Source organism: Palaemon carinicauda, chromosome 45, assembly GCF_036898095.1.
Source record: "Palaemon carinicauda isolate YSFRI2023 chromosome 45, ASM3689809v2, whole genome shotgun sequence".
NCBI classification, from domain to species: domain Eukaryota; kingdom Metazoa; phylum Arthropoda; class Malacostraca; order Decapoda; family Palaemonidae; genus Palaemon; species Palaemon carinicauda.
In genome coordinates, this window is record NC_090769.1 from 20990768 (window position 1) to 21008260 (window position 17493).

Genomic DNA, 17493 nt, shown 5'->3' on the forward strand with positions numbered 1-17493 from the left:
TAAAAGTTAGGGGAAAACTTTGTAGTTGTAGTTATAAGTTAGGGGAAAACTTTGTAGTTGCAGTTAAAAGTTAGGGGAAGACTTTGTAGTTGCAGTTAAAAGTTAGGGGAAATCTTTGCAGTTGTAGTTAAAAGTTAGGGGAAAACTTTGTAGTTGTAGTTAAAAGTTTGGGGAAAACTTTGCAGTTGAACTTAAAAGTTAAGGGAAAACTTTACAGTTGCACTTGAAAGTTAAGGGAAACATTGCAGTTATACTTAAAAGTTAGGAGAAAACTTTGCAGTTGTAGTTAAAAGTTAGGGGAAAACTTTGCAGTTACAGTTAAAAGTTAGGGGAAGACTTTGCAGTTGCAGTTAAAAGTTAGGGGAAAACTTTGTAGTTGCACTTAAAAGTTAGGGAAAGACTTTGCAGTTGCAGTTAAAAGTTAGGGGAAAACTGCAGTTGCATTTAAAATTAAGGGGAAAACTTTGTAGTTGTAGTTATAAGTTAGGGGAAAACTTTGTAGTTGTAGTTATAAGTTAGGGGAAAACTTTGTAGTTGTAGTTATAAGTTAGGGGAAAACTTTGTAGTTGTAGTTATAAGTTAGGGGAAAACTTTGTAGTTGTAGTTATAAGTTAGGGGAAAACTTTGTAGTTGTAGTTATAAGTTAGGGGAAAACTTTGTAGTTGTAGTTATAAGTTAGGGGAAAACTTTGTAGTTGTAGTTATAAGTTAGGGGAAAACTTTGTAGTTGTAGTTATAAGTTAGGGGAAAACTTTGTAGTTGTAGTTATAAGTTAGGGGAAAACTTTGTAGTTGTAGTTATAAGTTAGGGGAAAACTTTGTAGTTGTAGTTATAAGTTAGGGAAAGACTTTGCAGTTGCAGTTAAAAGTTAGGGGAAGACTTTGCAGTTGCAGTTAAAAGTTAGGGGAAAACTTTGTAGTTGTAGTTATAAGTTAGGGGAAAACTTTGTAGTTGTAGTTATAAGTTAGGGGAAAACTTTGTAGTTGTAGTTATAAGTTAGGGAAAGACTTTGCAGTTGCAGTTAAAAGTTAGGGGAAGACTTTGCAGTTGCAGTTAAAAGTTAGGGGAAAACTTTGTAGTTGCACTTAAAAGTTAGGGAAAGACTTTGCAGTTGCACTCAAAATTTAGGAGAAAACTGCAGTTGCATTTAAAATTAAGGGGAAAACTTTGTAGTTGCAGTTAAAAGTTAGGGAAAGACTTTGCAGTTGCAGTTAAAATTTAGGGGAAAATATTGCAGTTACATATAAACTATGAAAATTTGAAAATAACAGGAGGATAAAAACTTCAATATAACAAGAGGAAGAAAAACAAATTAGAATAGTGGGCCTGGGTTTACCTTCAAGCAAATTAAACAATTATATTAAAATATATTTTTTTCCAGATAGTAAAAGAAACTCAATAAACAGGTAAAGATGTCTTTTTATCTCAAATAAAATCAATAAAATAACAATTAAATATAAATTGTTTCCTAGCTAATAAAAGAAATGAAAAAAGCCAATTAAAAATATATTTTTCTTGCTAATAATAGAAATCAAATTTAAAAAACCATCTTTTCCTAGTTAATAAAAAATAAGTAAATAAGTAAATTAAAATATAATATCCAAGCTAACAAAAGAAATAAAATAAAATAAGCAAATGAAAATACAATTTTCAAACTAACAAAAGAAATAAAATAAACTAGTTAATAAAAGTCTAATTTTCAAGCTAAGAAAAGAAATAAAATAAACAAGCAAATAAAAACATAATTTCCAAGCTAACAAAAGAAATAAAATAAACAAATAAATAAAAACAATTTTCAAGCCAACAAAAAAAATAAAATAAACAAATAAATAAAAAACAATTTTCAAGCTAATAATAGAAATCAGATATAAAAACAAACGAAAATACAACCAGACCAAAAACAACTCTATGAATGGGTAGAACTTTCTATTCATTACCAACTTATTTTGCAATAGAAACTGACCTCCAAGGTGATCAACAGAGAGAGAGAGAGAGAGAGAGAGAGAGAGAGAGAGAGAGAGAAGGGTTTAAACTTGAGCATGTGGCCATTACCTAGATGAAGCTGTTTTTTTACCTCATATTACTTTAAAACTAATAATTTCCTTAAATTTTAAGATTGAAAAACAAGATTACCTTAGAATTACCTTAGTAATTACCTTGAAACCACATAAATTACCTCCGATTGAGTTAATTACCTTAAATTTATAACCAAATTACCTTAAAATTACCTTAAACTGAAGAAATCACTTTAAGAGCTTAAACCCCTGAGACTGAGAGTAAACCAAATTACCTTATAAAATGACATTTAAACCACGCAAATTACCTTAAAACTGAGGAAAATTACCTTAAAATCCTAAATCCTGAAACAGACAGCAGACAGAAAAAGAGACACAGACAGCCTTATGCCAATGGATAAAATAGGACCCCCCGCTGCCCAGGGATCTACAGGACCTCCTTTCGAGGCTGTCTGGTGAAAGCCCTGATTTAGATTTTTCCTTGGGCTCCTACGTGTGCCCACGGATATTGACACCTACGTACAAACATCTAACAAGACATGAGAGAGAGAGAGAGAGAGAGAGAGAGAGAGAGAGAGAGAGAGAGAGAATTTATTTTAATATACTCTGCACATTTATAGCCTTTAAATAATAGAAAATAAAAATAAATAAAAATGAGAGAGAGAGAGAGAGAGAGAGAGAGAGAGAGAGAGAGAGAATGAGAATTTATTTTTAATATACTCTGCATATTTATAGCCTTTAAATAATAGAAAATAAAAATATATAAAAATTTGAGAGAGAGAGAGAGAGAGAGAGAGAGAGAGAGAGAGAGAGAATTTATTTTTAATATACTCTGCATATTTATAGCCTTTAAATAATAGAAAATAAAAATAAATAAAAATTCGAGAGAGAGAGAGAGAGAGAGAGAGAGAGAGAGAGAGAGACATATACGAGGGTAACCCGGCCTAGACAGACGGCTCTGTCGATAATGACTCGTAAGAACGGAATAAATTAACCAAAACAACTTGTCTCCCGATTTTAACGAGAGCTACTCGGGGGGAGAAGGGAGGGGGGAGAAGGGAAGGGGGGGGGGGGGGTTGCAGTCTCCAGAGGGGCAAAACTGGAGCTGCTTTAAGTACCTGGAAAGTTGAGATTTACTATTTTTTATTTATTTTTCTTAGTTACAATATTCAGTTAAAATTTACAAATTTTTTATGTTATCTAGTTGTAATGATCAGTTAAGAATTACAAATCTTTTATTTTTCTAGTAATAGTAACCAGTTGAGATTTAATTATTTTTCTAGTTATAATGATCAGTTAAGATTCACAAATCTTTTATTTTTCTAGTAATAGTAACCAGTTAAGATTTTATTATTTTTCCAATTATAATAATCAATTAAGATTTAATTTTTCTAGTTATAATAATCAGTTAAAATCTAATTTTGTTCTAGTTATATTAATCAATTAGGATTTACTCTTAATTTTTTTCTAGTCATGATAATCAGTTAATATTTATTTTTTATTAGTTAGAAATAAATTAGATTTACTCATTTTTATTAGAATGTTAATCTTTTTTAATTAAAATTGTCAGCTTATTTCCTTCCATGAGGATAAAGTCACTTATTTGTAACCAGTAAAATGAAAAAAATAAAATATTCAATGGAATTTCTAGAAATAGGAATTAATTCTTTTTTTTTCTTTATTTTACTCTTAAGACGAATGAAAATATTAATTTTTTGACATTTAGAACGAATGAAAATTGTCTTATTTTTTCTTAGGACGAAATAAATCAAGTCTTTTTTGACATTTAGAACGAATGAAAATTAAGTTTTTTTTTTATTTTTTTTTTTTTTACATGTAGGACGAATGAATGTTATTATTATTTTAAATTAAGATGAATGAAAATTACGTAATTTTTTGACATTTAGGACGAATGAAAATTAAGTTTGTTTTTACATGTAAGACGAATGAATGTTATTTCTTTAAAATTAAGATGAATGAAAATTACATAATTTTTTTGACATTTAGGACGAATGAAAATTAAGTTTGTTTTTACATGTAGGACGAATGAATGTTATTTCTTTAAAAATTAAGATGAATGAAAATTACGTAATTTTTTTTTGACATTTAGGACGAATGAAAATTAAGTTTTCTTTAACATGTAGACGAATGAATGTTGTTATTTTTTTTTTTTAAATTAAGATGAATGAAAATTAAGTAATTTTTTTTGACATTTAGGAAGAATGAAAATTATTTTTTTTTAAACTATAAGAATGAAAATTAAGTCTATTTTCACATTCAGGACGAATTAATATTCATACTTAACATTCTCATCCAAATGTTGCTCAAAACGAAGGATAATGAGAACACAATTTCTCCCACATTAAAACATCAAAGAAACATGCCGCTCTTCTTAAACGAAATCGTAAACATCTTTTTCCTCACGTTATTTTTTTTTCTTTTTTGTATGTTGTGAAACGTTACTGACCTTACTTGGGCGATTTACAATCTTATTGACCCCAAATGGATGCCACACTTGGTGAACTGACCTTTTTTTAATCTTTCATTTCCCTTCACCTCATTTACATTCTCTCTCTCTCTCTCTCTCTCTCTCTCTCTCTCTCTGATGTTGTTGTTCTTAACTATATAATTCTTCATAATTCTCTCTCTCTCTCTCTCTCTCTCTCTCTCTCTCTCGGTTGATGTTCTTTACTGTATAATTCTTCATAATTTTCTCTCTCTCTCTCTCTCTCTCTCTCTCTCTCTCGGTTGTTGTTCTTAACTGTATAATTCTTCATAATTCTCTCTCTCTCTCTCTCTCTCTCTCTCTCTCTGGCTTATATATATATATATATATATATACATGTGTATATATATATATATATATATAAGCCATATATCTTTTACACATTAATGTCTGGATTCTCTTAACGACCTCGGGATCAGAGACCCAGGCGAAATCACACAAAGACAATAGCTTGTGACCGGCCGGGAATCGAACCCTGGTCCAGGAAACTTGTATGGACAGTGACGTACCATTTGGCCACGAAGAAAGATTATATATATATATATATATATATATATCATAATTTAATCCCTTATATTGACCACAGTCCCCAAAATGCGGTTGGATAATAAAAATGTCAACTTTCGAGAATGTTGGTATGGGGGGGGGGGTTTCCTCACCATACACGGGGGCATTTGCCCCCCCCCCCTACTTGTTTGCGTGGCTATAGCGGGAGAATTGAACCTTTGGGTGCCGACTATGGCTATAAAAGCGAACTTTATTGGCGGGTCGTGGTTCGGTTTATGACGATTCGTGACAGATTTTTCTGTCTCAACTCACGCACACACACCCATTATTCAATTTCAACCCCCCCCCCCCCCCCGGTGGATGTGTACAAAATGTGTACAAATACATAACTGGACACTTTTATACGAAGATTATTAGTATTTTTTTTTTGTTACATCTCTTGTAGTTTGTTTATTTCCTTTCCTCACTGGGCTATTTTTCCCCTGTTGGAACCCCTGGGCTCATAGCAACCAGCTTTTTCGAACCAAGCTTTTGGATTAGCTTTTAATGATAATAATAATTATAATAATAATCATAATAATAATAATAACAATAATAATAATATAATAATAATAATTATATTAATAATAATAATAATAATAAATAATAATTATTATTATTATCAACTATTTCCTTCCTTATTTCCTTTCCTCACTGAGCTACTTTTTCTTGTTGGAGCCCTTGGGCTTATAGCATCCTGCCTTTCCACCTAGGGTTGTAACTTGGCTAATAATAATAATAATAATAATAATAATAATAATAATAATAATAATAATAATAATAGAGGCCCTTGGGCTCATAGCATCCTGCTTTTTCCAACTAGGATTGCTGCTTAGCTAATAATTAAAAAAATGATAATAATAATAATAATAATAATAATAATAATAATAATAATAATAATATAATAATCATGAATAATCAAATAATAACCAATTATTGAATGTTGATGACAGCACCAACAGTACAACACATGAATCTTGCCTCGAAGGAGAAAAACATGAGAAATGTCGACACAACTAAAAAGACCAGCTCAACCCCGGCCCAACCTCTCGAAATATTCATGCAGAGTAAATCTCTCTCTCTCTCTCTCTCTCTCTCTCTCTCACGAGCTCTGATTCGTAAACAAGCCAAATAAGGGAGAAAGGACTTCGGGTCAAGACTGACTGCATTTAACGCGCAAAACCAACGCACGCACAAACATGGAGGCATTATTGCATTTTGGTAACTCGGTATGTCGGGATTGGTAACACCTGCAAGGAAAGAACTAGCTAGCTCTTTGTGGGTCTGATCTGGTAGTCTATTTGAATAATCAAAGGGCAGGGGAGGTGGCTAGGAATAATGTATGTAAGTATGTATGTATACATACATACACATATGTGTGTGTATATATATATAAATATATATATATAAATATATAAATATATATATATATATATATATATATATGTATATATATATACAGGTATATATATATAGTATATATGATTATATACGTACACACAAATACGTGCATATGAAATACACAAAACATGAAACAAACCCACAATTTAAGAAAAAATTTCTTTTCCGTAAATTATTGGTTCATTTCATTATTATATACATATATGCTGTATACACAGACACAGACACACTCACACACACATACACACACACACACACACACACATATAATATATATATATATATATCTTCCACTCCTTTTTCTCTTACTTTTTCAACTTCTTCTTTTTCAACTCCAACAGTAAATTAACAAAATTCAACACCAATCTTCCAATCTTGAGTGTTACTGTGCATAGAGTTTCCCAAAACCGTAAGTATTCTTATTAAAATACATGAAACTTTAAAAAATACTTAAAGCCTTATCATTTTGAGTCTAAATTTATGCAGGTCTTGCAATTTAACTTTTCCAATTAGAGTTATATCTTAGCATGTAATAATAATATTAATAATAATAATAATAATAATAATAATAATAATAATAATAATAACAACAAAAATTAATAATAATAATTATAATAAAAATTAATAATAATAATAATATTAATAACAATAATTATAATAATATTAAAAATTAATAATAATATTAATAATAATAATAAAAATAATAATATCAATAATAATAATAATAATAATAATAATAATAAATAATAATAATAATAATAATAATAACAATACGTTCTAATTTAACTGAGTTGACTAAATTAACCCGGACATTATTTTAAGCTTATTAAAAACTTATAGATAAAAAAATATGCATTATATTACTACTCCTGCGGTGCAGATGGTATACTACAGTATTACTATCAATACAAAAAGTATCAATAACAATAAACTTTACAAAACAATATTAATAACAATAAACATGATAATGACAATAAAATCAACAATAACACAGATGGTATACGATTAATATCACAACAAAAACAATATTAATAACAATAAACATGATAATGACAATAAAATCAACAATAACACAGATGGTATACAATTAATATCACAACAAAAACAATATTAATAACAATAAACATGTTAATGACAATAAAATCAACAATAACACAGATGGTATACGATTAACATCACCACAAAAAAACAATATTAATAACAATAAACTTGATAATGATAATAAAAACAATCATAACAAAAATAACATGGATTCCCTTACCAACCGAGGCTGTTGCATCCGATACATATCACCTGTTGTAGAGCCAGAGGCGAATTAATCAGAAAAAAAAGAAAAAAAAAAAACCTCAGGAGGAAAAAAAAAACCTTCGCCACAAGAAAGCTCTCTTTGTTCCCTGGCTGAGGTTCTTAATGGTGAGAACTTGAACCTCTGGGCGATATCCCAATTTTTATTTTCATTTTTATTTATCGTTCAATGACTGCGATAATTGGTCCCATTAAACATTGTTGTTGTTGTTGTTGCTGTTGTTGTTGTTGTTGTTTTTGCTGCTGCTGTTGTGTGTTGTTGTTGTTGTTGTTGTTGCTGTTGTTGTTGTTGTTCCGCTCATGAATGGCATAGGCAAGGAACAATACAGAGCCCTATTTGACTAATTATACATATGATCAGCGCCTAGGCTCCCTCTCCCCCCATGCTAGGACCAGGGAGAGCCAGGCAATGACTCCTGTTGACTCAGCAGGCAGACTAAAGGCACCCCCAAAACGGGACGGTGACAATGCTCTAGAGACTGACCATATATACATATGATCAGCGCCCAGGCCACCTCTCCCCCTAAGCTAGGACCAAGGAATGCCAGACAATGGCTGCTGTTGACTCAGCAGGTTGACTTACAGGCTACCCCAAACCACTATCCTTAGCTCACAAGGATGGTGAGGTTGCAGACACCCGAACCCCAGTTTAAAGGTTTAAAGGCCGCTCATGAATGGCAGAGGCAAGGGACAGTGACAATATCCTAGCAGGACAATGTCATAATGACTGGTCATATATACATATGATCAGCGCCCCAGCTCCCTCTCCCCCCCAAAGCTAGGACCAGGGAGGGCCAGGCAATGGCTACTGTTGACTTAGTAGGTAAGCAGATAAGTTTCTCCAAACGCCCATCCTTATTTCAAAAGGGATGGTTAGGTTGCAGACACTATAAAAAAACCATCGAGCTTGAGCGGGACTCGAACACCAGTTTAAATGTTTAAAGGCTGCTCATGAATGGCAGAGGCAAGGGACAGTGACAATGCCCTAGCAGGACAATGCCATATAGACTGGTCATATATCCCAAGCCTCCTCTCCACCGGATTAGCGATGGTAGGAAACATTTGTCTGATCGCTCAGTGCAAACCAACCTAGTCCGGGAGGCCCTGACTAGAACATCTTTGCTGATTATGGTGATAAACAAACCCTTTTAACGCGTTAAGGTATCCCCACTAAATAAACATACAATTGAATAGTAATCATGACTAGCAAAGTGGTTAATACGTATGTCCAAATAAGACACACAAAGTCCTTCTATTGTTTAAACAGTCTTAAAATGGCAATGAAAATATCCAAATATTTACACACATTTAGCCCTTCTGATGTTTGGAAACAGCCCTAAAAATGCTAATGAGAAAGTCCTACAAACACTCGGGACACTAAATCCCTCCTGGTGACTCAAACCAGCGAAATACTACAGCCAAGGGCAAGTGACAGGCACCGATCTATTACGCAGACAATGCAGAGATGAAAATTGCCTCTGCCAAAAAGATGTCATTGCACAGGTCCAATCCTCGCTCTTTCTAAAAGATTTATACTTGCCTACCTAACCACAACGCAAGTATGTTTCATTGTTTAGAATATTTTTTTATTATGTAAAACTAATTCTTTTACTGAGATTTTTGCTTAATATCTACAATTTTTCAATGTATATACCATTAGCTTTCATATACCATCCTTCTTTATCATATAATTATGCATTTCCATTTTGTTTTTAGGCTAAGAATCTCATTTATATGTATCTATTTATATACATATGATTATGTATATGTATGCGTACATTTTGTATATCTATATCCATATTTACTTTATTTTTTTATTTTTACTTAATTGATGATATTATTTTAGTTGTATTATTGCCCGAAGAGCTCTGCTCCACATGGGCTTGGACTGAGTCTTTTTTTCTTTTTGTAAATCTTAGTATGTAAATATTTTTTGTCCAATAAACATTATTATTATTATTATTAGATTGGCCTCAGTGGATCCTTGCGAATCCTTCATATCGTGAGATTTGGAGGTACGAAGTTGAAATGAATACTTATAATTGAAGATATCTATACTCAACTTTTTTTTTAATGAGGCGCATTTGCACTGACTCGCAGCGGTGCCCTTTGAGCTCGGAAAAGTTTCCTGGTCGCTGATTGGTTAGAATTATCTTGTCCAACCAATCAGCGATCAGGAAACTTTTCCGAGGTACAAGGGCACCGCTGCGAGTCGGTGCAAATCTGCCTCAGTAAAAAGAATTGACTATAGGTTCCAAACATAGGGTACACTCTGATTGTACTTGAATAAAAGAAATCTTTAACTTGCTGCATCATAATCTATTGCATGTCGTCTAAGGTTTCAAAGTTATCTACTCATTAAAAATATAATTTTGTATAATTTTTCTACACATTTTCACTTCAAAGATAATGTTGATATTGCAGATTCCTGCTCGAAATCTCAAGTGTACTAAACTCTGTTCGAATTCCACTAGTTTATTTTCATAAATTATAAAACATCATTCATATTTCAAGCCACAAATACTGCTGTAATATCCTCATCATCTCCTCCAGCACCTATTGACACAAAGGGCCTCGGTTAGATTTCGCCAGTCGTCTCTATCTTGAGCTTTCAAATCAATACTTCTCCATTCATCATCTCCCACTTCACGCTTCATAGTCCTCAGCCCATGGTAGGCCTGGGACATATAACTCTTCTAGTGCCTTGTGGAGCCCAGTTATAAGTTTATTAAATTAATCTCTGTTGGGGAGTGCGAAGAGCATACCCAAACCATCACCATATAAAAATAAATGTATAAGTAAAACCAAAATTGGTTTTAATATCTCAAAGTATGAAAGTCATACGATGATAACAAAACTAGATCACAATAAGATATCCAAACAGGTGACCACAAGCTTTTAATTCTTCTTCTGCCTAATAAAGGGACAGGCCTACAATCAAGAGCAACCTATGTTAGCCTGATATGGAGTTTCGAGAAAGGGCCCATACCAATATATGGTTCAGGTGTGATCAAGTGGTTTGTTTAGGTGTGAAGGATTGTCTTCCATTAAGTAATTCCATAGAGGTTTATTTTGGGCAGAGCAAATTGCGTATTTAGGTATGTAGTTTACCTTGACACCCGGGCCTATTTCAATATGTACCGAATGTATTTCGCTCAAACAATGTATCCTATTGCTTCAATATATTTCATTTTCTCTCACACTGATAAAAGATCCACCTGTTTAAGCCTGCTATCTCATGTTTTAGTTTGAATTTTTGACATTTTTGCTCGCAAGTGCTTGTATATAAGCTCGTTATCTGTTACCTCTTTCACCCACACTGATAAAAGACCCACCTGTTTAAGCCTGCTATCTCATGTTTCTAGTTTGAATTTCTGGCATATTTGCTCGCAAGTGCTTGTATATAAGCTCGTTATTTGTTTCCCCTTTCACCGAAACTGACAAAAGACCCACCTTTTTAAGCCTGCTATCTCATGTTTTATTTTGAAATTTTGCTTGCAAGTGCTTGTATATAAGCTCGTTATCTGTTGAATAAAGGTCACTTGCATTCACCTCGCCTCTCTCTCTCTCTCTCCTCTCTCTCTCTCTCTTTCAGCACATGTACTCCAAACGATCAGGGAGACGCTAGTTAAATTAATCATTTCAACACCAATTCGAAAGGTGAGTAGATGCCCCCCCCCCCCTCTCTCTCTCTCTCCTCTCTCTCTCTCTCTCTCTCACACAAAGCCAATTCTCTCCATTCAATAAGCCAATTCCTATTCAAAGAGTTGAAGAATGTCCTCCAATCGTTTAAAATGCTCCGTAACTGCAGTCCCACTGAACCCAATTGACGCACCGAGAAACTTGGGATACGGTGACAAAAGGGATCTTTTAAACTCCAGCAAATCTACGGAGTATAAAGAACCAGATATGAATCTCAATGAGAAGAGAAATGAAAGATGTTTCTAAGGCACAATGCAGCTCAACATATGAAGCTTGTTGTTGTTGTTGTTGTTGTTGTTGTAGATTGCTGTTGTTGTTGTTGCAGATTGCCAGGCCCTTGTGACCAAGCATGACCTCTTGCAATTCTGCAGCAAGTATTATTATTATTATTATTATTATTATTATTATTATTATTATTATAAGTCACAATGCAGCTCACATATGAACCTTGCCGTTGTTGTTGTTTGTTGTAGATTGCTGCTATTGTTGTTGTAGATTGCTGCTGTATTTGTTGTAGATTGTCAGGCCCTTGTGACCAAGCATGACCTCTTGCAATTATTATTATTATTATTATTATCATTATTATAAGCTAAGCTATAACCCTAATTGGAAAAGCAAGTTGCTATAAGCCAAAGGAATCCAACAGGGAAAAATAGCCCAGTGAAGAAAGAAAACAGGAAATAATTATCATTATATCAAAAGCTAAGCTATAACCCAAGTTGGAAAAGCAAGATACTATAAGACCAAGGAATCCAACAGGGAAAAATAGCCCAGTGAGGAAAAGAAACAAGGGAAATAATTATCATTATTATCAAAGCTAAGCTATACCCGTAATTAGAAAAGCAAGATACTATAAGCCCAAGGAATCCCAACAGGAAAAATAGCCCAGTGAAGAAAGAAAACAGGAAATAATTATCAATATTAACAAAAGCTAAGCTATAACCCTAATTGGAAAGCAAGATGCTATAAACCAAAGGAATCCAACAGGGAAAAAATAGCCCCAGTGAGGAAAGGAAACAAGGAAATAATTATCATTATATCAAAAGCTATGGTATAACCCTAATTGGAAAAGCAAGATGCTATAAGCCCAAGGAATCCAACTGGGAAAAATAGCCCAGTGAAGAAAGAAAACAGCAAATAATATCATTATTATCAAAAGCTAAGCTATAACCCTAATTGGAAAAAGCAAGATGCTATAAGCCCAAGGAATCCAACAGGGAAAAATAGCCCAGTGAGGAAAGGAAACAAGGAAATAATTATCATTATTATCAAAAGCTAAGCTATAACCCTAATTGGAAAAGCAAGATGCTATAAGCTCAAGGAATACCAACAGGGGAAAAATAGCCCAGTGAGGAAAGAAAACAAGGAAATAATGATCATTATTATCAAAAGCTAAGCTATAACCCTAATTGGAAAAAGCAAGATACTATAAGCCCAAGGAATCCTAACAGGGAAAAATAGCCAAGTGAGGAAAGGAAACAAGGAAATAATTATCATTATTATCAAAAGCTAAGCTATACCCCTAATTGGAAAAGCAAGATACTATAAGCCCAAGGAATCCAACAGGGAAAAATAGCCCAGTGAAGAAAGAAAACAGGAAATAATTATCATCATTATCAAAAGCTAAGCTATAACCCTAATTGGAAAAGCAAGATACTATAAGACCAAGGAATCCAACAGGGAAAATAGCCCAGTGAGGAAAGGAAACAAGAATATAAAGAAACTACAAGATAAGTAATAAACCGTAGAGCATATTACAAATTAATACAAGCATCCAACGTCACACCCAATCTTCTACCCCGTAGGGGACCCCATGTGAACCGGCATCTTTCATGACCATACTTCGCTCTCCCCCCCTCGCCCCCTCTTCCTCCTCCCCCCTCCCTCCTCCTTTCGTTATTCACGTAAGATCAACAACGAGTGACGCAATCTTGCGTCTCTCTCCCTTGTTTGTTTTGGTTAGCGACGCCCCGAGGTAGATGAAGAACGGCTACTGGCTATTACAACAGCGGGCCCCCCTGTCGAGAGGGGGGGGGGGCTGTAATTGAGAGCACACGACACTCCAAAAGGCAAAACGAGAGAGAGGAGAGAGAGAGAGAGAGAGAGAGACGAGAGAGAGAGAGAGAGAATACTGAAAGCAGTATGAAGATATTACTGAAGAAAGGAGAATGATATAGAGAGAGAGAGAGAGAGAATGAAAATACTGAAACGAGTATGAATATATTACTGAAAAAGAGATAGGAGAATGATAATGTGATTAAGAGAGAGAGAGAGAGAGAGAGAGAGAGGAGAGAGAGAGAGAGAGAGAGAGGCGGAATCCTAAAATGGAGCGCCATTGAATGTATTAGTCCAAAAGGAGTTTTTATTTATTTAAAGAGTCACTTTTGGAAAGTTTCATTTGCATCCCTGTGTAAGTTCTGGTGATCACACACTGCTGCCTTTTCTCTCTCTCTCTCTCTCTCTCTCTCTCTCTCTCAATAACATTGTTATTCCTTTTTCTATTTTTAGTAATATCTTCATACTCCTTTCAGTATTTTTATTCTCTCTCTCTCTCTCTCTCTCTCTCTCTCTCTCTCTCTCTCAATAACATTATTATGCCCCTTTCTATTTTTAGTAATATCTTCATACTACTTTCAATATTTTTTATTCTCTCTCTCTCTCTCTCTCTCTCTCAATAACATTATTATACCCCTTTCTATTTTTAGTAATATCTTCATACTACTTCAGTATTTTCATTCTCTTCTTTCTCTCTCTCTCTCTCTCTCTCTCTCTCTCTCTCTTACAATATATATATATATATATATATATATAAATGCATACACATACATACATACATACATATATATATATATATATATATACATATATATATATATATATATATATATTTATATATATATATATAAATAATATTATACTCTATATAAAAATTAACCTTACAATACTTTATTTAAAGCGTAAAAAATATGAAAACACATAATTCCTCTTAACAAAACCCCCACAAATAAATGAAAAAAAAATCATAAAAAAAATCAAAGAAACTCTTAAAACTCCTTCTTTAAATTACCTGTAAAACTATACCAAACTCGAAACGAAAGCCATTTTCTCCTTAGAATGTAAAGTGCCCTCAAGAACAGCCCATCAACAAATTTCGAAAGGCGGAATAAATGAAAACAAAATGCCAAGTGGCCAAAGTCGACGATTGGTGTAAACCAAGATGTCGGGAAACGAGGTCTTTGAGCGCGAAAAGCCAATAAAGTCGATGGTCATTTCAACCTTCAATAAAACTTTGGTTTTGGAAGTGAAGGAGATTATTATTAAATCCTGAAGAGTATACTTTCGCTCGGTTTGGTGTATCAGGGTATAGTGCCAACAGGGAAGATTTAAATATCATGTTTTTTTTTTTGCAGATTTGATAACGTCATCAACAGGTCCACATCATCAACTATGTTGAACGGGTAAATTTCCTCCTTCATAAGCCATCTCGTCAAGTAATATACAGTAAATCCTGAGGAGATTATTATTAAATCCTGAAGAGTATACTTTCGCTCGGTTTGGTGTATCATGGTTTACAAGTGCCAACAGGAGGATTCAAATATGATTTTTTTTTTTTAGCTGATTTAAAGTTGGGTGAAAGAAATGGTGGCTAGTTAGCTAACTAGAAATGGTAGGGAATGGTTTGGAAAGTACAATTTAATAATTCCACATTTATTATTCTAATTATTTTCGCATGAAAAAAATTATCTGTTCATAAATTCGAAGCTTTAACCAAAATAATGGTAGCAATAAATCCGATGCTTTTTGGTCTCAATAAATCCGATGCTTTAACCAAATGGCAGCAATAAATCCGATGCTTTTTGGTCTCAATAAATCCGATGTTTTAACCAAATGGCAGCAATAAATCCGATAGTTTAACCAAATGGGCAGCAACAAATCGATGCTTTAACCAAATGCCAGCAATAAATCCAATACTTTAACCAAATGGCAGCAATAAATACGATGCTTCAACCAAATAGCAGCAATAAATCCGATGCTTCAACCAAATGGCAGCAATAAATCCGATGCTTTAACCAAAATGGCAGCAATCAATCCGATGCTTTAACTAAAGGGCAGCAATATATCCTATGCTTTAACCAACTGGCAGCAATAAATCCGATGCTTTAACCAAATGGCAGCAATAAATCCGATGCTTTAAGCACATTGCAGCAATAAATCCGATACTTTAACCAACTGGCCGCAATAAAATCCGATGCTTTAACCAAATGGGAGCAATAAATCTGATGCTTTAACCAAATGGCAACAATAAATCCAATACTTTAATGCTTTAAAACCAAATGGCAGTAATAAATCCGATGCTTTAACCAAATGGCAGCAATAAATCCAATACTTTAACCAAATGGCAGCAATAAATCCAATACTTTAACCAAAATGGCAGCAATAAATCCAATATTTTAACCAGATGGCAGCAATAAATCCAATACTTTAACCAAATGGCAGCAATAAATCCAAAAATCTAACCAGCGAGGGCAGCAATAAATCCGATGTTTTAACCAAATGGCAGCTATAAATCCAATACTTTAACCAAATGGCAGCAATAAATCTGATGCTTTAACCAAATGGCAGCAATAAATACGATGCTTCAACCAAATAGCAGCAATAAATACGATGCTTTAACCAAATGGTCGTAATAAATCCGAAGTTTTAACCAAATAGCAGCGATAAATCCAATACTTTAACTAGAGGGCAGCAATAAACTCCGATGCTTTAACCAAATGGCAGCAATAAATCCGATGCTTTAACCAAATGGCAGCAATAAGTCTAATACTTTAACCAAATGGCAGCAATAAATCCAATACTTTAACCAAATGGCAGCAATAAATCCAATACTTTAACCAGAGGGCAGCAATAAATCCAATACTTTAACCAAAGGGCAGCAATTAAACCGATGCTTTAACCAAATGGCAGCAATAAATCCAATACTTTAACCAATGGCAGCAATAAATCCAATACTTAAACCAAATAGCAGCAATAAATCCAATACCTTAACCAAATGGCAGCGATAAATACGATGCTTCAACTAAATGGCAGCAATAAATCCAATATTTTAACTAAATGGCAGCAATAAATCAATACTTTAACCAAATGGCAGCAATAAATCCAATACTTTAACCAGAGGGCAGCAATAAATCACTATCTCCCCGATCAGTGATACGTAGAAATATGCCTCGGACTACCTTTTACAGAGGCTTGTCTCAGATTCTCAGCTAGGGTCGCCTATTACGAACAAAGTATGGACCGGTCCGTAAGTCGAATGTACGTCGGGCCTCAACACCACCTTGGCCTCTTGGGTGGGGACGAGTTCACAGAGAACGCAACCTCCTCTTTCCTCCCCTCACTCCCTCCAACCTCCTCCTACTCCTCCAACCTCTTCCTCCTCCTCCTCTCCTCCTCCTCCTACTACTACTACTCCATGTAATAGGTGTAATCCTTCACTACTCTTAGGGTAATACATCGGTTTATGTAATACGAGAATATATATCTGTTTGTGTTATTTGGTGCCTGGTATGGTATAGTTATTGTAATATTAAATCTATAGAAATAGTTTTCTATAAAACTTTTTATAGCAGCAATAATAATAATAAAAATAATAATGATGATGATGATGATGATGATGATGATGATAATAATAATAATGATAAAAGTACAATTAACTAATAATAATAATAATAATAATGATAATAATAATAATTATTATTATAATAATAATAATTAAGTACAACAACAACAATAATAATAATTATAATAATGATTGATAACAACAACAACAACAACAATAATAATAATAATATTAATAATAATAATAATAATTAATCTAGATGATTTAAAGTTACTTCGACCTTCTCCCTAACCGATCTCTTAAAACAGCTAACCCAAAGAATAATTATTCGCATCAAAAAAAAAAAAAAAAAAAAAAAAAAAAAACCTATTTACTAAATACGGCAAAGGTCACGTGTTGCAA